The sequence below is a fragment of the Myotis nattereri genome, assembly GCF_964212035.1.
Source record: "Myotis nattereri genome assembly, chromosome: 1".
Lineage (NCBI taxonomy): Eukaryota > Metazoa > Chordata > Mammalia > Chiroptera > Vespertilionidae > Myotis > Myotis nattereri.
The window spans coordinates 110,241,210-110,268,357 of NC_138075.1; the positions used below are offsets into that span (position 1 = coordinate 110,241,210).

The window sequence follows — 27,148 nt, forward strand, 5'->3', positions numbered from 1 at the left end:
TTGATTAATTGCTCAAAGCTCCCAAAGTGAGCTAATTTTATCAAACCAGGAAGGCTACTTTTGGTTTTGTTGAGATTAGATCTCAGCCAGTTAGCTGTTTTGTTTTTCCCTACAAGTACTCTTTGAAATCTATGAATCTTTATTTTTTTACTTTCCTTACTAATTATGCTTATTTGCAGTTATAATTTGCTGTCACATTTTACTATAATAATCGTTCAATTTGATTCCAGAATGCCTCACACATGTGCCATAAACAAACACTACTACACTTTCAGTGTAATGTTAAACTTATCCCTGGCTGCTACATAGCTCAATGTGTTCCTATTTTAACCATTTCATAGCTAATATTATTTGAGCTATATTAACATATCAAATGAGGCTGCATTGGCCTTGGTAAAGCTGAACAGTGGCCAGTGTGTTTAAATATTTGTTATTTAAAAACTTCATCATGGTGGCTTTTGAACATACACAAAAGTAGACAGTATGATCTATAATAATAAAAGCATAATATGCTAATTAGACTGGTCGGAAGTGGATGACCTTCCAGATGAAGCTGGGGCTGCGAGGGAAGCCCGGGTCCCGGGTGCCAGAGGGAAGCTGGTGCCAGCAGCCGGGGGAAGGAAGGCCTACTTTTGCACGGATTTCATGCATCGGGCCTCTAGTAGTATAATAAAGCCCTATATACTATAACCCAGCCCCAAGAACCATCAACCCATGACCAATCATTTGGGAATATCAACCATGTTCAGGTACACATTATCTCACTTAACTCCACAGCAATTTTGTTAGCTATTATCTTAGGTTTGTCTCGAATTGCATAGCTTGTTTGTAATAAATAAATTCAACTCAGGACTCAACCCTACCGCCAATACACCAGTGGATCTCAAACTAGAAGAAATCTTTAGCATAATAGATGCCAAGGTTTCTCCAGTCCTACTAAAACTGAATCTCTGGTGATGAGGGAGGGGAAGGGAGGGTCCTTGGAAAGTGAAAATTTTATAAAGTTCCTCAACTGATTTCGAAGAACCAGTTTTGAAACCACTACCCTACCCAGTGCTGCCTGCTCAAGCAGTGGTTCTCAAACCAGGTATCAGACTTTAAGATGACCTTGTAAATTCTAAGTTCTACAATTCCTCATTATATTTAGTGTTGGCCCTAAACACTTGCGTTTCATAAAAATCAAGACTACCAAAATAAAATGCCACGGCGGGGGGGGGGGGGGGGGGGGCGGGTGGAGAGCGGAAAGAGGGGAGGAGAGGCATTTTCTCGTGCAACTAACTAGTACTGGGGGCGGATGCGGGGGGAGGGGGGACAATCACTCACAGATTGGCTGACACTAATCCCCAAATGGGCCAAAGGTGATAAATTCTGATCAACCACAAAGGGACTTCTAGTTTCCTTTAATCCATCCCGGGGCCTACTTATTGCGTCCCACGGCTGCAACTGACCAAAGATGGGGCTCACATCACAACTCCTCGTCCCCAAAATTCTCTGCTCTTGCTCGGAGATTAGCACAAGGGGGGCTAGAGGGAAAGCGGGAGCTTGTCACCAAGTCTTCCAGAAAGAGCGTAGTCCCCCAGGCATCCGGGCCGGGATGTGGGTAGGACCCCAGCCAAGCAGGTCTCCAGCCGACATAAGCAGGCGGGGCAAGCAACACCGGCCCTCCCGCCGGCTCCCAAGCTCTTCAATTTCCCGGCGCCCCGCCCCTAACCGCCCGCCCTCGTTTCCAAGGCGTCCCACAGGAAGTGACCTCACGACGGTGGCGTGGATACGCAGGCACTTCCGGCGGCCGCGCCTGTGGGGGTGGGTTGCAGCAGCCCCTTAGTCTGTGGGTTCCTCCTCGAGTTTGGGCTGATTGGCGTGGTGTGCCCAGGAGGCGCGGACCTGACGGCTTGGAGGTTGGAGCTAGGGGCGGCGGCTGGTTTGTGGGCGCTCCTGGGAGGGGGCTTCCGGGGTTGCCAGGTGGGTTTGCTTTAAGGCTTCGAGATTCCAGGCTTCCTAGACTTTTATAGAGGCGCGCACGTGCTCGAGGCCGCGTCCGGCGCGCCGAGGGCCAGGTACTAGGGGTGGCCTCGGGGGCGTGGTTTGAGGTTTAGGCCAAGGACCGCGGGATTCTAAGCAGTTTGGGAATGGAGTGGGTGTGCAGCTTTAAGCGGCCTGGGCGCTTGGTTAGCCCTGTTGATGGCTGCTGCAGCTCGCCCACTCATTGCTTTGTGCCTCAGTTTCCTTTTGCACAGTGGAGTAGCGTGGCCGGGAAGAGCGCGAGTGCCACATCCATGGCTGATGGCTTGAGGACAGAGATGAACTGGGGTCTGGAAGGGAGAGGTGGCTGAGAAACTAATGTTACCTGCAGGGCCCAGTTTCTGCTGAATCCTGGGAACTTGCCCATGATTCTTTCCTGCTGTTGGAGTAAGGCTGAACTTCTGATTACCAGTGTTCTTTGTGTGATATTGATTGACTTTAACAATAATTGACTTATAAGTGGTTAAAATATTTTGCTGTGTGGGAGGCATAGTCCTCGCCTGCTTGGCCAGTTAGTTTTCAATAAATCTCCCAATTCCAGAGCTAGCTGGAATCATAACAATCCTCTCCCCTGGTATCAGGAGAGGAGCTGAAGACCCAGAATGGTTTTATTCTCTTTCGTAGCCATTGGCTAAAGTGATTTCATCCTGCCGTCTGTATAATTGGTCTTAATCTCATGAAAGCATAAATGACAGTTTTCTGAGTAGGTCCCTATTTCAACTGGAAACCCCCGAATGAGTCTAGTCTTTTTTTTTTTTAATGAATAGCAGATTAGGTGTACTAAGCACAAAATTCCTATTTGTTGGTTTTTCTGTGAAGATGGTTACAAACAACAACTTTTGATTACCAAGAATATTTTGTTGGAGCTTCCTTGTGAGGGTAGGGCTTTGGGACTAGCAATGTCTCTCAAACAATATCTCCTTTGACTGTGACCCACAGCTAGATACATATTACATCATGACTCAGTATGTTCCCTGCATGCATAAAGTGTGTGTACACACACACACACAACAAAAATTTACCCTTTCTAGCCGAAACCGGTTTGGCTCAGTGGATAGAGCGTCGGCCTGCGGACTGAGAGGTCCCGGGTTCGATTCCGGTGAAGGGCATGTACCTGGGTTGCGGGCACATCCCCGGTGGGGGATGTGCAGGAGGCAGCTGATCGATGTTTCTCTCTCATCGATGCTTCTAACTCTCTCTATCTCTCTCCCTTCCTCTCTGTGAAAAATCAATAAAATATATTAAAAAAAAAATTTACCCTTTCTACATATGATGCACTCGGACATTACTTCATTGAAAGAAAAAAAAAGTTGATTGCAACTCACTAAATTGACTGATTGCTAAAACCTATAGTTTGAAAAACATTGGACTAGAAAATGTTTAAGTTCCTCGTGATTCCTGAGATTCTGTAGTTAATTCAGAGTGGAAAATGTGTAATTTTTCTGTTGTTCTCAGCCAGAGTAGCCAGGTTACTAGAATTCTTATAAATTCAGATCAGCCGGACAGGGCATCCAAATTGGTAGCTCAAAGTGGATATAATATCCATAGTGATAGTATCAATTTTAGCAAGGCATTTAAGTCTTTTATGATGGCATGATGGGTGAGATGGGGGAATTTGCCAGATTGTGGTAAAAGTAGATGGAGTCATGACATTGAGTATCTGTGTTTTGAGGGTTTGATTTATGGATACAGGACCGCTGGGATCTGATGATCTGAGTTGAGGCTCTGACACTTTCTTTATACACAGAATGTCTTTATAGTCTTATCTGAAAGGTATGCTTAGCAAATATGTGGCCTTGATGAAGTATCATCTGGCTAATCTCAAGATTTGCCCAGTGCAACTTAATGGAATGGAAGGATCTTATAAATGTGAGGAATTCCACTTGGAGTCCAAAAAATTCAGTTATACCAGTTAATGACGGGAGAGATGTGACCTAGGAGGGGCTCATGTATAAAAAGATGTGGAATCTCAGTCATCTGAGTCAGTGGTATGGTTAGCCTGTGAGAAGAACTGGTGTGACCTGAAGTATTAGATTGCATTAGGAAAATGTAAGATCAAGGAAGGTTGTTGCATCACTTGACCCCAGCACTGGTTGGCTCACACCAGGAATTTTAGGCTTAGGTCTTAGTACTCTACAAGAATAAAGAAATTGTGAGGTTAGACATTAGAAGGAATTGGAATTTGTCAAATTATAAAAAGTAATTTTTTTATTGGTTGTCTGAGATGGTGAAGTTGCTTTGGCATGAGTGATCCTTTCCCCATCATCATTTCATACATATTCAAGGTCAGTGTGGTCTTAAAATATTTTTGCTTGAAAGTTTCTAAAACATTGGGAAATCTCTTACTTTTAAGTTGGCATCTGAAATTTTTCATCATAAACTTAAGTAGTTTAAACATTTAATTTTTAAAAAATTTTTTTTATTGATTTCAGAGAGGAGGGGAGATGGAGAGAGAGATAGAAACATCAAGGATGAGAGAATCATTGATGGGCTACCTCCTGCATGCCCCCTACTGGGGATTGAGCCTGCATCCTGAGCTTGTGCCTTTGACCACAATCGAACCTGGGACCCTTCAGTCCTCAGGCCGAGGCTCTATCCACTGAGCCAAACCTGCTAGGGCTAAGTATTTAATTTTTAAAAGTTAAGGATATGCTCTGGGTTGGAGTGTTACCCCATGCACCTAAGGGCTGCTGGTTCAATTCCTGTTTAAGGGGACGTCCTTGGGTTGCAGATTTGATCCCCAGTCCCCATCTGGGCACTTGCAATGTTTCTCTCTCTCTCTTCCTCTCCCCCTCCCTCCCTCCTTCCACTCTCTCTAAAAATCAATAGAAAAAATATCCTCAGGTTAGGATTAACAACAATACAAAGTTAAGGATGTAATTTCTTATATTGTAAATGTTGACTTTGTAAAAATAATACAAAGCTAAATAAAATAACAATTTGATGTTTTTAAAATATACAAATAAAACTTTATTACATTAAAAACCCTCTAAGAGCCCAGCTGGTATTGCTCAGTGGTTGAGCATCGATCCACCCATGAACCAGAAGGTGACAGTTCAATTCTCAGGGCACATGTCTGGGTTGCAGTCTTGATCCCCCATAGTGGGTATGCAGGAGGCAGCCAATCATGATTCTCTCTCATTATTGATGTTTCTATCTCTCTCCCTCTCCCTTCTCTGAAATCAATAAAAACATATTTTCAAAACCTTCTAAGACAGTGGTTCTCAACCTTCCTAATGCCTCGACCCTTTAATACAGTTCCTCATGTTGTGGTGACCCCCAATTTCATTGTTACAAATTGAACATAATTAAAGCATAGTGATTAATCACAAAGACAATATGTAATTATATATGTGTTTTCCGATGGTCTTAGGCGACCCCTGTGAAAGGGTTGTTCAACCCCCAAAGGGTCGCGACTCACAGGTTGAGAACCGCTGCTCTAAGATATATATATATATAAATGGTATATTGTATTACTGTGCTTGATTTTCAGATGTTAAGCCAGTCTTGTGTTCCTGTAATGAACCCCACTTAATCATGGTGTATAATACTTTTTATATGTTGCTGAATTCAATCTATAATAATAAAAGTGTAATATGCTAATTAGACCAGACGTCCTTCCGGACATCCCTCCGGATGAAGCCGGGGCTGCGAGGGAAGCCGGGGTGCTGGGTGCTAGAGGGAAGTCGGTGCTGGCAGCAGGGGAATGAAGGCCTACTCTTGCACGAATTTCGTGCATTGGGCCTCTAGTTTACTAATATTTTGTTAAGAATTTTTGTGTGTGTTCATGAGGGATATTGATATGAGGTTTTCTTTTTGATGTCTTTGTTTGGCTTTAGTTATCAGAGTGATACAGTTGACCCTTGAACAATATAGGTTTGAACTTCGTGGATCCGCTTATACCCAAATTTTTTTCTTTTTTAAATATACTTTTACTAGAGGCCTGGTGCACAAAAATTTGTGCACTCGGGGGGCAGAGGAGGGTCCCTCAGCCCGGCCTGTGCCTTCTCATAGTCTGGGACTCCTCAGGGGATGACCACCTGCTGGCTTAGGCCCGCTCCCCGGGGGGATTGGGCCTAAGATGGCAGTCAGACATCCCTCTGGCAGCCTGGCAGCCCTCGGGGGATGTCCACTTGCCAGCGGGGAGCAGGCCTAAGCTGCAGTCGGACATCCTTAGCGCTGCTGAGGAGGCGGGAGAGGCTCCCACCACCACTGCTGTACTGGCAGCCATCAGCCTGGCTTGTGGCTGAGCAGAGCTTCTCCCATGTGAGAGCGCCCTGACCACCAGAGGGCAGCTCCTGCAATGAGCGTCTGCCCCCTGGTGGTCAGTGTGTGTCATAGTGACCATTCATTCCCAGTCCTTCTGCTGTTAGGGCCAGTTTGCATATTACCCTTTTACTATATAGAATAGAGGCCTAGTGCACGGGTTGGGGCTGGCTGGTTTGCCCTGAAGGGTGTCCCGGATCAGGGTGGGGGTCCCCACTGGGGTGCCTGGCCAGCCTGGATGAGGGGATGATGGCTGTTTGCAGCTGGTCACACCCCCTTCAGGGTGGGGGTCCCCACTGGGGTGCCTGTCCAGCCTGGGTGAAGGGCTGAGGGCTGTTTTCAGGCTGGTGGGTGACTGAAGCTCCCAGCCTCTCCTTTTTTTCTTTTTTCTTTTTATTCTGGGATTTATTTACTTTCTATGGCTGTCACTGGAATGGAGAGCCAGCTTTAGCTCTGAGGCCGGCTCCAGCTTGAGGCCTCGGCTGCTGAAAGCAGGTATCTGGGCTTTGTTTAGCTTCTATAATTGAAACACTGTTGCCATCACTGCCTCTCTAAGCTCCGAGGCCGGCTGGCTGAAAACAGCTATCTGGAGCTTGTTTAGCTTCTATAATTGCAACATTGTTTCTTAGATTGCAGCTCAGAGGCCGGCAGCAGCAGGCGGGGAACCTTGGCTTCCTCCATCACTGGAGGAAGCAAGCCTCCTATTCATTTCAGCTGCCTGGCTTCCGGCCGCCATCTTGGTTGGCAGTTAATTTGCATATCGCCCTGATTTGCCAATGGGAATCGTTCGGGGGTATGGTCAATTTGCATGTTTCTCTTTTATTAGATAGGATTGGTTTCAGAGAGGGAGGGGGGAGAGAGAGAGAGAGAGAGAGAGAGAGAGAGAGAAACATCAATAATGAGAATCATAGATCGGCTGCGTCCTGCACGCCCCCCTACTGGAGATCTAGCCTGCAACCCATGCATGTGCCCTGACCGGGAATTGAACTGTGACTTCCAGGTTCATAGGTCAACGCTCAGCCACTGAGCCATGTGTTTTTTCTATAAATTGGCCTCCATATACCTGGGTTTCTGCCTCCATAGATTCAATCAAGTGTGGATTAAAAACAGTATTTTAAATTCTCAGTTGGGAATCTATCAATATAGGTCAACTGTATGCATTGTTTATACCATTTTATGTAAGGGACTTGAGCATTGGTAGATTTTGGTATCCTTGTGGGTGTGAGAGTGTCCTAGAACCAATCCCCTGTGGCTACCAAGGGACAGTGTTAAGTTTTTTGGGAATCAAAAGTTCAGAGATTTTAGACTGCCCCTAACTCCCTCATTGTTCAAGATCAACTGTACTACCATGGTAAATTAGTTGGGAAATGTTCCTTTTATATTCTCTGAAAGAGTTTGTCAATTATTTCTTTCTATATGTCTGATAGTATTTACCAATGAAGTCCCTGGGAAAGGACTTTTATGGGTAGATTTTTAATTACTAAATCAATTTCTTTACTTGATATAGGTCTATCCACATTTTCTTTTATTCTTAACTCACTTTTGGTAATTTGTATCATTCTGGGAATTGGTCCATTTCATGTTTTTTTCATTTTTCTTTTTGAACTTGTATCCATCCATTTTCACAAAATTTTGTCTTAAAGCAGAAGTCAGCAAACTTCTGTAAAGGTCCAGATGGTAGGCTTTGTGAGCCATGTAGCTTTTGTCCTAACTGTTCAACTTTTTCATTGTAGTGCAAAAAACAGCCACAGACAACAAGCAAACAGCTGAGCATGGTTGTGTTCCCATAAAACTTTATTGGTAGTGAGTAAGATTTGGCCCATGCACTGTACTTTTCTGATGAAGTAATAAATGTTATGGTTAAAAATCTTTTATTGATAATTCAACTAGGCAGATCAAGTTTATGAAAAGTAGTGTGGAAATTGATTCTCTTGCTTGCATATGCTCAGTGGTTAGAGTGTCAGCCCATCCATGGAAGGGTTGCAGGTTCGATTCCACGTCAGGGGCAAGTCCCTGGGTTGCAGGTTAAATCCCCAGCCTGGGTCAGGACATGTGGGGGAGGCAACCAATCCATGTGTCTGTCTCACATCAATGTCCCTCCCTCCCTCTCTCCCTAAAAATTAATGGAAAAACATATCCTCGGATGAGGATTAACAACAACAACAACAAAAGAAGTAAAAGTCTTTTCACATTTGATTAATTTCTGGTATTTTAAAAATTCTTACTGTAGCTTTTCATTCTACATCTATCCTATATAATAAAAGGGAAATATGCAAATTGACTCTAAAGGCAGAATGATCATAATGACTGCTGGACCAGTCCCTGTGAGGCTCACTGACCACTTTTGTTTTTTTTCCCCGGCCGGCAGTCTCTGCTCGCCTGATGGGAACTGGGAACCACTGGCAGGAGATGTGGGTGGTGACAGACCAAGGCCCCCCACCCCCACTAGTTGCCCCACACACAGGACAACCCACAGCAGGGGCGAGGCCGGCAAGCGGGCAGGAACAGCCAACTTCTCAGTCCCTTACCCCGGCTGTCAGGCACCGAGCACCCAATGGCGAAAGGGGAACTAGGGGTGGGTGGCAGCAGGGGGTGGGGCCAGCTGTGGGCAACCAGGGAAGATGGCCCTGATCGCAGGCCAGGCCTAGAGACTGTACCCATGCACAGTCTCTTTTAGTCTAAAATAAGCATCAGAATAGAATCATGGTGGGCATAAGTGATCAGAAAAGAAATTCGTACTTTTGTTACATTAAGTAGTCAAAGGCTGATCAGTCTGGGGAAAATAAGCCTGAAGTACATATGTGTATTTTGTTTCGTTTACTGTCATCAGTGTTGTGGAAATTGTGTTGTATGGGAAATTTACCTGATTTATTAAATTTTTATAGATATATTGATAATTGTTGCAACTCAGTGAGGATATGTGAAGGTTTATTATGCTGTTCTACCTACATTTTTGTAGTTTGAAATTTTCTATAATAAAATGTGAAAAAAAAAGTCTTATGGATGAGCCTGCTAATGCATTGCTTCTTTTATTTCTGTTCTGTCAGGATAGTTTTGTGATACTTGCTCAATTAGATCACTAGAGAACTACCTGAGTTTGTCTTTAGGTTTTTATATTTTTGATTACCACAGGAGTGCTTTTTGCTTCTTTGTATGCTTTTTTGTTATTTTTCCTTTTTTATATTTTATGTAGATATATTTCTAAAATTAATATTTAAAACCGCTTGAAATGCTACTCTATTTTTTATTTTCATGGAAAACACTAAGCCAGTGTTTCATTTTATACTTAATATTGTAAGTTACATATATACTCATATACTCATCTGCTATTTTTCTGACTTCTGTGTCTAGGGCACTGTTAGATGTCATATCTTATATAGGATTTTGCATAGAGTATGCTTAAAGGATAATTGTATTTTTAGAACCATTTCCAAAAAACAGCCAGGCATTTAAAAAAATATATTTTCATTGATTTCATAGAGGAAGGGGAGAGGGAGAGAGTGATAGAAACATCAATGATGAGAGAGAGTCACTGATCAGCTGCCTCCTGCACTGGAGATTGAGCCTACAACCCAGGCCTATGCCCTTGGCCGGAGAATCGAACCTGGGACCCTTCAGTCTGTAGGCCAACACTCTAGCCACTGAGCCAAACTGGCTAGGGCCAGCCAGGCATTTAGATACAAATATTTAGGAACTCTAGACTTTGAGTGATTAACTTCTGTCAGATTTATTATGTCTAATTCATTCATTGATTATTTATTGAGTTCCGTTTCTATTCTAGGCATTCTTATTGACTGAACAAGACAGTCAAGGTTCCTTGCCTTCACGGAGCTTACAGTCTAGTGGGGTGACACAACATAAACAAATAAATAAGATAATTCATATGGGTGATTTATTCTGAGCTCATACAGAAGGTAAGATGCTTTCGAGTGTTGGGGAATAGATTGGGTATCCAGGAAAGCCTCTTTGGGATGGTAACATTTTAGCAGATACCCGAAAGACAAGATAGAACCAGCCATTCACAGAGTTGGGGAGAGTGTGTTCTGAGACTACCTGGTGCAACGTTCTGGAGGGAAGGAACAAGCTTAACATGTTTGAGGAACAGTAGTAAGACCAGTGTGTCTGCAGGACAGTGGAAAGGGAATGGTGAGAGATGAAGCTGTGTGAGGTTAGCAGAAATCACATCATGTAGGGATGATAGTTTTATGGAAAAGAAGGTTGTCTTGATTACTAGTACAGTTGCTAAGCAAGATCATGACAACTGATTTACATTTGAAAATTTGCTCTGGTTGCTGTGCAGAGAAAGAATAGAAGTAGGGGCAGGAGTAGTAGAGAGACCAGTTAGGGGACATACGCAATCATGAGATTGTGGTGGTTTACAACTAGGTTTACAGTTGTAATACAAATAAATAGTACAAGATTAAACTCTGCACATATTCACAACTATAAACCTGCTTTTGCCTACCCCTTTATGTACATTCATGTACAAGTCTTTGTGAATATGTTTTCATTTCTCTTGGATAGATCCTAGGAATGAAATTTTGGGTCATGGGAGTGTGTTTCATATTATAAGAAACTGCCAAACTATTTTCCAAAGTGGTTGTATCATTTTACGTTATCAGCATTGTAAGAGAGTCCCAGTTACTCCACATTGTCACACACTTTTGGTATTACCTGCCAGTTCCTTTTATTTTAAGTCATTGTAGTGGCTATAAAATGGTATCTTAAGGCGTGTGTTTTTTCTGATTTGATAATTTTTTTATTATAAAATTTACCATTTTAACCATATTTAACTGTTACAGTTTGGGGCATTGAGTACATTCACATTGTGCAACCATCATCACCATCCATCTTCAGAACTTTTTCATTATCACAAACTGAAACCCTGTCCTCATTAAGTCAACCTCCCATGCCCTGCTCCCCCAGCCCTTGGCAGCCACCATTATATTTTCTGTCTCTCTGAGTTTGACTACTCTAGGAACCTCATATAAGTGGAATCATACTAAATTTGTCCTTTAGTGTCTGGCTTATTTCACTTAATGTCTTAAAGGTTTATTTATGTTGTAACATATATCAGAACTTCCTTTTTAAGACTGAATTATATTATTCCATTCTATGTATATGCCACATTTTGTTTATTCATTCATCTCATGGACATTTGGATTGTCTGGTGTTTTAATTTGCATTTACTTAATAATTAATGATGTTGAAAAGCTTTTCATATGATTCTTGGCCATTCAAATAACTTCCTTTGCTTGCTTTAAAAAAATGTGTCATTTTCTTATTGCTGATTTATAAGCTTTCCTTATATATTCTTTTTTTCCCCCCTTATTTTTATTGATTTCAGAGAGGAAGGGAGAGGGAGAAAGAAATAGAAACATTAATGATGAGAGAGAATCATCTCAGGTTCCACACTGGAGATCGAGCCTGCAACCTGCGCATGTGCTCTGACTGGGAATGAGTTCCTGGTTCATAGGTCAACACTCAACCACTGAGCCATGCCGGCTGGGCTAAATTTTCCTTACATATTTTTGATACATTCCTTGGATCAGAAACGTTTGTTGTGATTATTTCTCCTTGACTGTGGCTTACCTTTTTGTTTTTTTTCTTCTCATTGTTTTGGGTGTTTATAAAGAAGAAAGGCCCATCTGTTTACCATCATAAATCTGAAAGCTTTCTTGAAGTGCTTCACTGCCTGGGAGGTAGTCTCCAGTGGAGTGATTTGGGGATGAGGCAAGATGATATGGAATACCTTCTTAAATATTGCAGTACCATTATTTTAAATGTATGGCTATCTAGCCTGGTGAGCGTGGCTCAGTGATTGAGTGTCAGCCCATGAACCAGGAGGTCACGGTCCAATTCCCGGTCAGGGCACGTGCCTGGGTTGTGGGCTTGATTCCTGGTGCGGGGTGTGCAAGAGGCAGCCATCAGTGATTCTCATTATTGATGTTTCTATCTCTTTCTCCCTCTCCCTTCCTGTCTGAAATCAATAAAAAAATATATACTAAAAGAAAGGTATGACTATCTAAACCTATCCAGAGAATGATTTGGTTTGTAAAAAAATAGTTTTCTGCTCTGGTACATTGTAATATGACAAAAGGTGATTTTACCTTTGAACTGATTGAGCCTCTATCCTAGGACAATAATTTAAGACAAGCACTAAATGAAATTGATCATTGCTGTATTTTTTATAAATGAAAAATGGAATTATCTGAATGTGCAAAGAAAAGAAAGGAGTAGTATATACAACATAGAAAATATGCCTTTGTACTAAGAAGCTGACTTTTTTTTTAGAACCTCCCTGAGGATATGTTTTTATTCTTAGAGAGAGAGAAACAGACATTGATTGGTTGCCTCCTGCCCATCCCCCAACCAGGGATGGAACTCTGGACCTAGGTATGTGCCTGACCAGGAATAGAACTCGCAACCTTTCGGTGTACGGGACAATGTTCCAACCAACTAAGCAACCCAGCCAGAGCCTAAGAAGCTAACATTTTGTTCTGGTTACAAGTGTGTAAAATATCCAGTATAATATCTGGGTTGCAAATACCCCATCTGTAAAATCGTATAGTAAAATAGCTACCTCATTGGGTTGTCTTGCGATTGGAAGGAAATAATGGCCCCTAACGTTTTAGCTCATGCCTGAAATGGTAAGTATGCAATAAATGCAATCTCTGCTGCTGTTTCTTACACAATATGATGGTATGTGTAAATGGTTGTGGGATTATGTGTGTAATGGTTGTGGGATTATGTGTGTTCCAATCACCTCTTATTTTCTTGAAGGTGATTTTTCCCTTTTCTGTTACCTACCACATTAAATTATCAACAAATTCTATACTAGTATAGGTCTTGAATACATCAGCTTTATTCCACCTTCATTGATGTCATCTATTCTGCATCTTTTTTTGCACCTCTTACAGTTTGTATTCTTTTTAAAAAAACAACCACCAAAAAACCCCAGAAATTTATTCTCTCACAGTTTTGAAGGACAGAAGTCTGATCTCAGAGTGTCATTTAGCAGGGTTGGTTCCTTCTTGGGGACTCTGAGGGAGAAGCTGCTCCATGCTCTTAGCCTCTGGTGATTGTGGCCATCCATGGCTTGCAGCAGCATCACTCCAGTCTCTGCCTCTTGTCTGACAGACATGGCATTCTCTCTGTATCCAGTTTGTATTCTTTTTCTTCTCTTTTTTTACATTAAATCTTTATTTTTCAGATTATTATATTTATTCCTCTTTTTTCCCCGATAGCTCCCCTCCACCAGTTTCCCACCCCACCCTCTGCCCTCACCGCCCCCCCCCCACTGTCCTCATCCATAGGTGCACGATTTTTGTTCAGTCTCTTCCTGCATCCCCCGCACCCCTTTCTTCCCCAAGAATAGTCAGTCCACTCCCTTTCTATGCCCCTGATTCTTTTATAATCACCAGTTTATTCTGTTCATCAGATTATTTATTCACTTGCTTTTTAGATTTACTTGTTGATAGACGTGTATTTGTTGTTCATAGTTTGTATATTTACCATTTTCTTCTTCCTCTTCTTTTTTTAATTTTTTATTTATTTTTATTGCTTAAAGTAATACAAAGGGTATTACATATGTGTCCATTTTTTCCCCCCCGCCCTAGACAGTCCCCTAGCCTCCCCTATCCCCCAGTGTCTTATGTCCATTGGTTATGCTTATATGCATGCATACAAATCCTTCGGTTGATCTCTTACCCCCCTACCTCCTGTCCCCCAACCCTCCCCGGCCTTCCTGCTGCAGTTTGACAATCTGTTTGAGGCAGCTCTGCCTCTGTATCTATTATTGTTCAAAAGTTTATAATGGTCTCTATTATCCATGAATGAGTGAGATCATGTGGTATTTTTCCTTCATTGACTGGCTTATTTCACTTAGCATGATGCTCTCCAGTTCCATGCATGCCGTTGAAAATGGTAAGAGCTCCTTCCTTTTTAGAGCAGCATAGTATTCCATCGTGTAGATGTACCACAGTTTTCTAATCCATTCATCTACTGATGGGCACTTAAGCTGTTTCCAAATCTTAGCTATGGTGAATTGTGCTGCTATAAACATATGGGTGCATATATCCTTTCTGATTGATGTTTCTGGTTTCTTGGGATATATTCCTAGAAGTGGGTTCACAAGGTCAAATGGGAGTTCCATTTTCAGTTTTTTGAGGAAACTCCATACTGTCTTCCATAGTGGCTGCACCAGTCTGCATTCCCACCAGCAGTGCACAAGTGTTCCTTTTTCTCCACATCCTCTCCAGCACTTGTCGTTTGTGGATTTGTTGATGATAGCCATTCTGACAGGTGTGAGATGGTACCTCATTGTTGTTTTGATTTGCATCTCTCGGATGATTAGTGACTTGGAGCATGTTTTCATATGTCTCTTGGCTTTCTGAATGTCCTCTTTTGAAAGGTGTCTATTTAGGTCCTTTGCCCATTTTTTGATTGGATTGTTTATCTTCCTTTTGTTGAGTTGTATGAGTTCCCTATAAATTTTGGAGATTAGGCCCTTATCAGATATGACATTGGCAAATATGTTTTCCCACACAGTCGGTTTTCTCGTTGTTTTGTTGATGGTTTCTTTTGCTGTGCAGAAGCTTTTTATTTTGATGTAGTCCCATTTGTTCATTTTCTCTTTAGTTTCAAGTGCCCTAGGAGCTGTATCAATGAAGAAATTGCTTCGGCATATGTCTGAGATTTTGTTGCCTTTGAATTCTTCTAGAATTTTTATGGTTTCCTGTCGTACATTTAAGTCCTTTATCCATTTTGAGTTTATTTTTGTGTATGGTGTAAGTTGGTGGTCTAGCTTCATTTTCTTGCATATATCTGTCCAATTTTCCCAACACCATTTATTGAAGAGACTATCTCGGCTCCATTGTATGTTCTTGCCTCCTTTGTCAAATATTAATTGAGCATATTGGTTCGGGCCGATTTCTGGGCTCTCTATTCTATTCCATTGATCTATATGCCTATTCTTGTGCCAGTACCAGGCAGTTTTGAGAACAGTGGCTTTGTAATACATCTTGATATCTGGTATTGAGATCCCACCTACTTTGGTCTTTTTCAGGATTGCTGCAGCTATTCGGGGTCTTTTTTTATTCCAGATGAATTTTTGGAGAGTTCGTTCTAGATATATGAAGTATGCCGTTGGTATTTTAATGGGGAGTGCGTTGAATTTATAGATTGCTTAGGGTAGTATGGACATTTTAATGATGTTGATTCTACCAATCCATGAACACGGTATGTTCTTCCATCTGTTTATGTCTTCCTCTATATCTTTTATCAACGTCCTGTAGTTTTCTGAGTAGAGGTCTTTTACCTCTTTAGTTAAGTTTATACCCAGGTAGCTTAATTTTTTTGGTGCGATGGTAAACGGGATTGTTTTTATAATCTCTCTTTCTGAAAGTTCACTATTGGTGTATAGAAATGCCTCAGATTTCTTGGGGTTAATTTTGTATCCTGCTACATTGCCAAATTCATGTATTAAGTCTAGTAGCTTTTTGATGGAGTCTCTAGGGTTTTGTATGTATAATATCATGTCGTCTGCAAAAAAGGACAGTTTTACTTCCTCTTTTCCAATTTGGATGCCTTTTATTTCTTCTTCTTGCCTAATTGCAATGGCTAACACTTCCAGTACTATGTTGAACAGGAGTGGTGAGAGTGGGCATCGCTGTCTTGTTCCTGTTCTTAGGGGAAATGGTGTTAATTTTTGTCCATTGAGTATGATGTTGGCTGTGGGCGTGTCATATATGGCTTTTATTATGTTGAGGTATGATCCTTCTACTCCCGCCTTACTGAGAGTTTTTATCAAAAATGGGTGTTGAATTTTGTCATATGCTTTTTCTGCATCAATTGATATGACCATGTGGTTTTTTTCTTTCAATATGTTTATGTGATGTATCACGTTTATTGATTTGCGCATATTGTACCATCCTTGCATCCCTGGGATAAATCCTACTTGGTCATGGTGTATGATCTTTCTGATGTACTGCTGGATCCGATTTGCTAAATTTTTGTTGAGGATTTTGGCATCTATGTTCATTAGGGATATTGGCCTGTAATTCTCTTTCATTGTGTTGTCTTTACCTGGTTTTGGTATTAGGTTGATGCTGGCTTCATAGAATGAGCTTGGAAGTGTTCCTTCCTCTTGAATTTTTTGTAGTAGTCTGAGGAGGATAGGTTTTAGTTCTTCCTTGAATGTTTGGTAAAACTCCCCTGTGAAGCCGTCTGGTCCTGGGCTTTTGTTTGCTGGAAGCTTTTTGATGACTGCTTCAATTTCTTCCATAGTTATTGGCCTATTGAGATTTTTAGATTCTTCCTGATTGAGTTTAGGAAGGTTGTATTTTTCTAGGAATTTGTCCATTTCCTCCAGGTTGTCTAGTTTGTTGGAGTAGAGCTGTCCATAGTATTTTTTAACAATCATTTGTATTTCTGTGGGGTCTGTTATTTCGCCTCTATCGTTTCTGATTTTGTTTATTTGGGTCCTCTCTCTTTGCTTCTTGGTGAGTCTGGCTAGAGGTTTGTCAATCTTGTTTATCCTTTCAAAGAACCAGCTCTTGGTTTCATTGATTTTCTGTATTGTTTTTTTGGTCTCTATGTCATTTATTTCTGCTCTAATCTTTATTATCTCCTTCCTTCTGCTCACTCTGGGGTTTTCTTGTTGCTCTCTTTCTAATTTTTTGAGTTGTAGAGTTAGATGATTTACTACCATATTTTCTTGTTTTTTTGAGATAGGCCTGTAGAGCTATAAACTTCCCTCTCCAGACTGCTTTCATTGTGTCCCATAGGTTTTGGATTGTTGTGTTTTCATTGTCATTAGTTTCCAGGATGTTTTTAATTTCTTCTTTGATCTCATTGGTAACCCAGTCAATATTTAATAGCATGCTATTCAGCTTCCAGGTGTTTGAGTATTTTGGGTTGTTTTTATTGTAGTTTATTTCTAATATTATGTCATCGTGGTCTGCGAAGATGCTTTTTATTATTTCAGTCTTCTTGAATTTGGGGATACTTTGCTTGTGACCCAATATATGGTCTATTTTTGAATATGACTTAGGAACACATGAGTAGAATGTATATTCCCTGGCTTTGGGGTGAAGTGTTCTGAAGATGTCAATTAAGTCCATCTGATCTAGTGAGTCATTTAGGATTGCTGTATCTGTGCTGATTGTTTGTCTAGAGGACTTATCCAGTGCTGTCAGTGGTGTATTAAAGTCCCCTACTATGATTGTATTGTTGTCGATCTCTCCTTTGATATCTTCCAGGAGTTTTTTTTATAAATTTGGGTGCTCCTGCATTGGGTGCATATATGTTTACCAGGGTTATATCTTCTTGTTGTATTGATCCCTTTAGTTTATGAAGTGGCCTTCCTTATCTCTTGTTATGGGCTTCACTTTGAGGTCTATTTTGTCCGATATAAGTATTGCTACCCCAGCTTTCTTTTCCTTTCCCTTTGCCTGAAAGATATTTTTCCATCCTTTCACTTTCAATCTGTGTGAGTCCCTTCTAATGAGGTGGGTTTCTTGTAGACAGCAGATGTATGGGTCATGTTTTTTTATCCATTCAGCCACTTGATGTCTTTTGGTTGGAGCATTTAGTCCGTTTACGTTTAAAGTTATTATTGAAAGGTACTTGTTTGTAGCCATTTCTTTTTGTGTGTGGCTGTTTTCTTTCTGAGCTTTTTATTTCTTCTTTTTATACCAGTCCCTTTAGCATTCCTTGCATTGCTGGCTTGGTGGTGATAAACTCCCTTAGCCTTTTTTTGTCTGTGAAGCTTCTTATTTCCCCTTCAATTTTGAATGATAGCCTTGCTGGATAGAGTGTTCTTGGATTCAGTCCTTTGCTTTGCATCAGTTTGTAAATTTCCGTCCATTCTTTTCTGGCCTGATGTGTTTCTGATGAGAAATCATTTGATAATCTAATGGGAGATGCCTTGTATGTAACTTTCCGTCTCTCTCTTGCAGCCTGTAAGATTCTCTCTTTGTCTTGAACATTTGCCATGGTAATTATGATGTGTCTTGGTGTGGGTCTTTTCGGGTTCACCTTGTTTGGGACTCTCTGGGCTTGTGTGACTTTTTTCTTCCCCACCTCAGGGAAGTTTTCTGATATAATATCTTGGAGTAGGTTTTCTAATCCTTGTTCATCTTTCTGTTGTTCTGGCACCCCTGTTATTCGTATGTTGTTTCGTTTCATGTTGTCCCAAAGCTCCCTTAGGCTCTCTTCCTGTCTTTTCATTTTTTTCTCCAATTGCAGTTCAGTTTGGGTGTGTTTTGCTTCCTTGTATTCTAATTCACTAACTCGGTCCTCCGCTTCTCCTAGTCTATTGATACTTTCTGTGGTGTTTTTTTATTGCAGCTATATCACTCTTCATTTCTTCTTGGGTCTTACTTAAGTTGTTGATTTTTTCATCTGTTTCTTTTAGCTTTTTCCATATGTTCTTGATTTTTTCATCTGTTTCTTCTTGCTTCTTGCATAGGTTGTTGACTTTTTCATCTGTTTCTTCTTGCTCCTTTTAGAAGTTGTTGATTTTTTCCTCCGTCCGGTGTATGCACTCTAGGACCCTTAATCTGAATTCTTTTTCTGTCATGTTGCATGCCTCTGTAATACTTAGCTGCTTTTCTGGAGAGTCCTTCTCTTTCCTTTGGGGGTTTCTTTGTCTACCCATGTTTGATCTCACTGACATATCTAGACGTTGAGTTGTTCAGTGGCTGCTCCCTGGGTGGCAGTGACTCCTTGGTCTGTGGTTGTCCTTCAGGCGGTTGCGGTTGCAGCTGCTCCTCAGTTGGCAGCAGCTCCTCTGGTGGGTGCTGTTCACAGCTGTGGTGGCTCTTCTGGCTGGTGGGGCAAGGCTTCACGTACAGCTGCTGTTCCTCAGCAGAGGGTGTGGTGCTCACGTGGCTGCTGTTGCTTGGATCTGCTGCGTTGATTTAAAGGCACAAAATACAACACAACAAGGCACCACGTACCAGGCACTAAACACAAATATATTCACGATATTCATAACCCCAAATAAAGGTGACCACCCGAATTAAGAGAATTAGGGGATAAGGAAGAAGGAAGAGGAAAAGATAAAAGAGAAAAAAGAAAAGAAAAGTAGGGACCAAAAAAAGGAGTGCAAAAATGAAATTGGGAAAAAGGAGTGGGGAAAATAAAAGCGAGAAAAGAAAAGAAGAAAAAAGGAAAAAAAAAGAGCGAAAAGAGAGAATGAAGTGGAAGAGGGGAAGAGACTTTTTGTATGAGGAGAATACTCCTATAGAACCGCCACTAATCCCAACAGATTCCAGCAACAGCTCCCTGGAGATGGATGTAAACTAGAAACAACTAATAATATAACGATGAAAATAGAATGGAGGACACTAATCCCAAAACAAAATAAAATAAGGAAAAATAAAAAGGCACTTTAAAAAATGGTGAAATGGTAGCAGTAATAATACTGGTTAAAAATTAGAAGGTAGTAATTAAAAGGGTAAAATCAGGTGATGGAAAAAGAAGAAAAGAAAAAAAAAGAAAAAAAATTTGTTTCTTAGTTAAAAGGTGAAAAAGGAAAAAAAAATTTGCAGTAGTGAAGGTCCTTTGGTTCTTCTATTCTTCAGTCTGGCTCGCCTTTAGTCCTGCCAGGTATTCAGGAGAGTGTTGAGTTTCTCTGCGATACACTGTTCCCTCTTCCTCTTCTTAAAGGATACCTTTCAGCATCCTATCTAATAAAAGAGAAACATGGTAATTAGCGTACGACCGCTACCCTTCCCATTGGCTAATCAGGGAGCTATGCAAATTAACTGCCATCCAAGATGGCGGCAGGTAGCCAGGCAGCTGGAAGCGTACATGAGGCTTGCTTGCTTCAGGGACGGATGACTCCAACGTTCCCCGCCTGCCTTGCTGGCCTCTGAGCTTGCAGTTTGAAACATTGTAACAAATATAGAAGCTAAACAAAACCCCAGAAACCTGCTTTCAGCTAGCCGGGATCTGAGAGCTGGAGTTATACATTGTTTTGATTATAGATCCCAAACAAACCAGATACCTGCTTTCAGCAGCAGAGGCCTCAGAGCTGGAGCCAGAGCTAAAGCTGGCCCAGAATAAAAAAAAAAGAAAAAGAAAAAAAGGAGCAGTTGGGAGCTTCAGTCACCCGCCAGCCTGAAAACAGCCCTCAGCCCCTCACCCAGGATGGCCAGGCACCCCAGTAGGGACCCCCACCCTGAAGAGGGTGTGACCAGCTGCAAACAGCCATCATCCCCTCATCCAGGCTGGCCAGGCACCCCAGTGGGGACCCCCACCCTGAAGGGTGTGTGACTAGCTGCAAACAGCCATCATCCCCTCACCCAGGCTGGCCAGGCACCCCAGTGGGGACCCCCACCCTGATCCAGGACACCCTTCAGGGCAAACCAGCCAGCCCCACCCATGCACCAGGCCTCTATCCTATATAGTAAAAGGGTAATATGCCTCCCAGCACCGGGATCAGTGGAGCCGCGAGGCCTCCCAGCACCAGGATCAGCGGAGCCGAGAGGCCTCACGGCACCGGGATCAGCGTGACAGGGGGCAGCGCCCAAACCCCCTGATCACCCTGCGGCTCTGTGTGTGACGGGGCGGGGCCACAACTCCCCTATCGGCCTTACTCTGTGAGTGACAGGGGGGAGCTCCTCAACCCCCTGATGGGCCCTGCTCTGTGCGTGACGGGGGAGCTCCCCAACCCCCTGATGGGCCCTGCTCTGTGTGTGACACGTTGCAGCGCCCCAACCCCCCCCACGGGCCCTGCTTTGTGTCTGACGGGGTAGATCTATAACCTCCCCATCGGCCCTTCCCTGAGTGTGAGAGTGGCGGTGCCCCAACCCCCTGATCGGCCCTGCTCTGTGGGTGATAGAGGGTGGCGCCCCAACCCCCTGATTGGCCCTTCTCTCTACATGACAGGGTACAGAGCCCCAACCCCCCTGATGGGCCCTGCTCCATGCGTGACAGGGTACGGAGCCCCAACCCTCTGATTGGCCCTGCTCTGTGCATGACGGGGTGGCGCCGCAACCTCCCCATCGACCCTGCCTTGAGTATGACAGGGGGCGGTGCCCCAACCCCCTATCAGCCCTACCCTGAGAGTGACTGAGGGTGGCATCGCAACCTCCCGATCCGCCCTGCTCTGTGCATGACAGGGGGCGGCACCCCAAATCCCCAATCGGCCCTGCTCTAAGCCTGACCAGGGGCTGCACCTAGGGATTGGGCCTACCCTCTGCCACCTGGGAGCGGGCCTAAGCCAGCAGGTGGTTATCTCCCGAGGGGTCCCAGACTGCAAGAGGGCACAGGCCGGGCTGAGGTACCCCCCTCCCCTCCCGAGTGCACAAATTTTTGTGCACCGGGCCTCTAGTTTCATATAATACTGGCTTAGTGGTGATGAACTTCTTTAGCTTTTTCTTATCTGTGAAGCTCTTTATCTGACCTTCAGTTCTGAATGATAGCTTTGCTGGGTAAAGTAATCTTGGTTGTAGGTTCTTGGCATTAATCACTTTGAATATTTCTTGCCGCTCACTTCTGGCCTGCAAAGTTTCTGTTGAGAAACTTTGCTCACAGTCGTATGGGTACTCCCTTGTAGGTCACTGACTGTCTTCCTCTTGTTGCTTTTAAGATTCTCTCTTTGTCTTTTGATCTTGGCATTTTAATTATGATGTGTCTTTGTTTGATCCTCTTTGGATTCCTTTTGTTTGGGGTTCTCTGTGCTTCCTGGACTTGTAAGTCTATTTCTTTCACCAGGTAGGGGAAGTTTTCTGTCATTATTCCTTCAAATAGGTTTTCAATACCTTGCTCTCTCTTTTCTTCTGGCACCCCTATAATTGGGATGTTGGTACACTTGAAGCTGTCCCAGAGACTCCTTACACTGTCTTCATATTTTTGGATTCTTTTTTCATTTTGCTTTTCCGGTTGGGTGTTTTTTGATTCTTTGTATTTCAAATCTTTGACTTGATTCTTGCACTCCTCTAGTCTGCTGTTGAGAGTCTGTATAATATTCTTTATTTCAATCAGTGTATGCTTAATTTCTAGTTGGTCCTTTTTCATAACCTCGAGTGTCTCACTAGATTTCTTGAGGGTCTCATTAAGTTTATCGGCAGTTTCTAGAAAGTTCTTGACAAACCTTAAAAGTGTGGTTTTGAACTCTATATCCAGTAGTTTGCTTTCCTCCATTACTGTCATTTGTGTCCTGTTTCTTTGTCTCTTCATTTTTTTATGCTTCGCTGTGTCAATAGAATGGCTTTCTGTACTAGGTGTCCTATAGGGCCCAGTGGCTCGGGCTCCCCTATTAACTGAGGTAGACACTCTTGGTGCATCCCCTTGTGGGCTTTGTGCACAGTTGTGTTGTTGTTAAGCCTTGATTGTTGTAGGTAACACTGGGAGGGATTGACCTCCAGGCCAATTGGCTGTGAGAATCAGCTGTGTCTGCAGTGGGAGAACTTCTGTGCTGGAGACACCCCTCCGGGGCAACACTTGCTTCAGTGGGGCTTTGGTGCTCACTGAGCCTGCCCCCTGAGTGTGTCCTTCATGAATCCGAGGAACTGCAATCTGGATGGTCCCACTCTGACCACTGGGCACACTGGCTCCTGGATCTCTAAGGAGGTGCTAATCTGGCCTCTGCCTGAGGTTATCCAGCAGGAACCAGCTGTGACGCAATGCAGGTTGCCCTCGGCCTTGGGCCAGCTGCAGTTTGTTAGGTAATTATCAGATTGCAAAGGGCCACGCCTTTCATATGCAAAAGCCTCCGAGGCTTAGGCAGGGCGGGGTCCCTGGGGATCAACAAGGTGGAGCGAGCAGTTATGGCTGCTCTCAGCCCTGCCCTCAGAGGTCCTGCTTCTCAGTGTCCCGGCGATCACTGTAAGCACCCCTGAGAGAAAACTGCCCTCGAGTTCTGACCGATGCCAGACAGTCTAGTTTCTCCTGTATGAGTCTGGTTCCCCAGAGACTCACCTGGACCTGGAGCTCAGAGCTTGAGACTCCCCCCCCCACCCCCGATTGAAAAAGACAACCGTGTCCTCAGCCGCCAACCCTCTCCGCATGCTCCTCTGTACCTCTGTATTTTACTTCTGCACCGCACCTCCTCTGAGTCTCGGTATGCTTTTCTCTTTCCTTCTAGTTGTAGAATTTCCACTCAGCCAGCCTCCCTGTGGTTCTGGACGATGTCCATTCCGTCTTTTAGTTGTATTTTTGAAGTGGTTGTGTGAGGCAGCAATTTCCGGTGTTTACCTATGCCGCCATCTTGGTTTCTCATCTCTAGTTTGTATTCTTTAATGGTGGTCTTTGATGAACATGAATTTTTATTTGATGAAATCTAATTTATCAGATTTTTTTCTTCCAGGATTAGCACTTGTGTTTTGTTTAAGAAATCTTTACCACAAAGTCACTAAGATACTGTACATTTTGTTTTCCTAGTAGCTTTAGTTTTTGCTTTAATGTTTAGAGTAGAGGCCCAGTGCACAAAAATTTGTGCACTGAGGAGGGTCCCTCAGCTCGGCCTGTGCCCTCTCGCAGTCTGGGACCCGTCAAGGGGATGACCACCTGCTGGTTTAGGCCTTCTCCCCAGGGGCATTGGGCCTAACCTGGCAGTCAGACATCCCTCTGGCAGCCCGGGAGCCCTCGGGGGATGTCCACTTGCCAGCGGGGAGCAGGCCTAAGCTGCAGTCGGACATCCTTAGTGCTGCTGAGGAGGCTGAAGAGGCTCCCACCACCACCGCTGTACTGGCATCCATCAGCCTGGCTTGTGGCTGAGCAGAGCTCCTCCCATGTGGGAGCACATTGTTCACCAGGGGGCAGCTCCTGCATTGAACGTCTGCCCCCTGGTGGTCAGTGTATGTCATAGTCACCAGTGATTCCCAGTTGCTCTGCTGTTAGGGTCAATTTGCATATTATCCTTGTATTATATAGGGTAGAGGCCTGGTGCATTGGTCGGGGCTGGCTGGTTTGCCCTGAAGGGTGTCCCGGATCAGGGTGGGGGTCCCGCTGGAGTGCCTGGCCAGCCTGGGTGAGGGGATGATGGCTGTTTGCAGGCTGGCCAAGCAACCTAGCGGGGACCCTTTCCCCACGAGGGTGTGGCCAGCCTGGGTGAGGTGTTGATGGCTGTTTTCAGGCTGGCCACACCCACTTCAGGGTGGGGGTCCCTGCTGGGGTGCCTCGCCATCCTGGGTGATGGTCTGATGGCTGTTTGCAGGCTGGCCAAGCAACCCAGCGGGACCCTTTCCCCATGAGGGTGTGGCCAGCCTGGGTGAGGGGTTGATGGCTGTTTGCAGGTTGGCCACAGCCCCTTCAGGGTTTCGGTCACCCTTGGGGTGCCTGGCCAGCCTGGGTGAGGGGCTGATGGCTGTTTTCAGGCTGGCCACAGCCCCTTCAGGGTAGGCGTCCCCGCTGGGGTGCCTGGCCAGCCTGGGTGAGGGGCTGATGGCTGTTTGCAGGTTGGCCAAGCCCCCCAGTGAGGACCCTCACCCCATGAGGGTGTGGCCAACCTGGGTGAGGGGCTGAGGGCTGTTTTCAAGGTGGCCACACCACCTTCAGGGTCAGGGTCCTCACTGGGGTCCCTGGCCAGCCTGGGTGAGGGGCTGATGGCTGTTTTCAAGCTGGCCACACCCCCTTCAGTGTGGAGGGTCCTGCTGGGGTCCCTGGCCAGTCTTGGTGAGGGGCTTATGGCTGTTTGCAGGCTGGGCACGGCCCCCAGCCACCTAAGCTCCCAGTGGAGGCTGGCTGGAAGCAGGTATCTGGGATTTATTTATCTTCTATAATTGAAACTTTGTTGCCATTTGCAGAGTCCACAGCTGGCCAGAGCAGGCGGGAAGCTTGGCTTTCTCCATCGCCGGGCAACCAAGCCTCCTGCTTGCTCCAGCTCTGTGGCTGCCGGCCGCCATCTTGGTGGGGTTAATTTGCATATAGCCGCTCTGATTGGCTGGTGGGTGTGGCTTGGGTGTAGCGAAGGTATGGTCAATTAGTATCATTGTCTTTTATTAGTGTAGATAGTTTATTTCAAAATAATGTTTATATCTGGTGTGGGATAGGAATAGGTTATTTTTCTCACATATCCATCTACTTATTCTATCACCATTCATTGAAAACTACTTTGATTTATCCATTGATTTACTTTGGTACCTTGATCAGAAGTCAGTTGACTGTATGTGAATGGGTCTACTTCTGGACTCTATTCTGTTTCATTGTCTGTCTATTCTTGCAATAATATCACACTGATTTCTACAGTTTTATAGGAAATCTTGATAGAAGGTAGTGAAACATCTAACTTTGCTTCTTTTTTTTCATAATTATTTTGACTTTTCTATTTTGCATTTCCATATACATTTTAGGACCAGTTTTTCAGCTCCAAAAAGGCCAGATGAGATTTTTATTGATACATGTATTTGATTCACTTGGGGAGACTTGACAACAGTAAGCTCCTCAGTCTATGAATGTGGTATATTTCTCCATTTATTTAGATATTTAAAAATATTTTCTCATCAGTCTTTCTACTGGAGATCCTGCACATTTTTCATTAGATTTATTCCTAAGTGTTTCATGTTTTTTAATACCATTATAAATAGTATTTTTAACTTTGACTTTCAGTTTTTTGTTACTATTCTATAGAATACAGTTGTCTACTTTATACTGACCATGTATCCTGTGACTTTGCTAAATTCACTTATTAATTTTAGTAGGATTTTTTATTTTTTGGTACATTCCCTAGGGTTTTTGTATACACAGTCGTATAGTTTACAAATAAAGACTGTTTTACTTTTACTTTTCCAGTAGTTATGCTTTTTAGTTCCTTTTTATTTCAGTGGCTAGGCCCGACAATATAGTTTTGAATAGAAGTAGAAGTGATAAGTTTGGACATCTTTGCCTTGTCCCAGTCTTAGGGGGAAGTATTCATTATTTCACTATTAATACGTTAACTGTAATTGTTTTGTAAAAGCCAACCCCTTTTTGATATCATGAATGGAGATAGAATTTTGTCAAGTGATCTTTCTACATTTATTGATATATATAGTCATACATGATTTTCTTATTTTGTTAGTGCTGTAGAAGACATTGGTTTTGTATTATAAATTTTATTTGAGGTCATTGCACATGCATATGCATTTGTAATAAATAATACAGAGAGATTCCATATATCCTACCTGATTGCAAAAGTATAGCACAATATCACTACAAGGATATTGACATTGATATGATTAAGACACAGAACCTTTTCTTTACCAGAAGGATACCTCATGTTGCTCTTTTATAGCCATACCTGTTTCCCTCCTGTTGCTGCCCCTTCCCTAACCCCTGGGAACCATTAATCTCTTCTCTATTTCTATAGTTTGTCATTTCTAGAGTGTTCTACAGATGGAATCATACAAAATGTAACCTTTTGGGGTTGGCTTTCATTTTTTCCCATGGTATGGATGTACACAGTTTGTTTAACCATTCACTTGTTAAGGTCATCTGGTTTGTTCCCAGTTTGGGGTTATTAGGAATAAACATGATAAAAACATTCATGTGCCCTAACCAGTTTGGCTCAATGGATAGAGCGTCAGCCTGCAGACTGAAGGGTCCCAGGTTCGATTCCGGTCAAGGGCATGTACCTTGGTTGTGGGCACATCCCCAGTAGGGGGTATGTAGGAGGAGCTGATTGATGTTTCTCTCTCATAGATGTTTCTAACTCTCTATCCCTCTCCCTTCTTCTCTCTAAAAAATCAATAATAAAAAAAAATGAACTCTGATTTCTAAAAAAAAATAAAAAAAATTCATGTAAAGATTTTTGTGTAAACCTGAGTCATTCTTCTGAGATAAATGACCAGTAGTGCATTTTCTGAGTCATGCAGTAGTTGCATGTTTAGATTTTTTATAAGTTGCCAAATTGTTTTCCAGAATGGCTGCA

At 43.2% G+C, this 27,148-nt stretch overlaps 1 protein-coding gene across 3 annotated transcripts in view; it reads left to right on the forward strand.

The window, feature by feature from the left end:
• The first annotated feature begins 1,761 nt into the window (after positions 1-1,761).
• Positions 1,762-27,148, forward strand: part of EDC3 (enhancer of mRNA decapping 3) — a 121,807-nt gene continuing 96,420 nt past the window's right edge. Inside the window, exon 1 of one of the 3 annotated variants that reach the window (XM_081084789.1) lies at positions 1,762-1,898. The gene's annotated coding sequence lies outside the window, so the exon portion shown is untranslated. Of the gene's footprint in view, positions 1,963-27,148 lie in introns of all 3 variants that reach the window. The other 2 variants (XM_081084790.1, XM_081084788.1) reach the window with 2 other exon arrangements.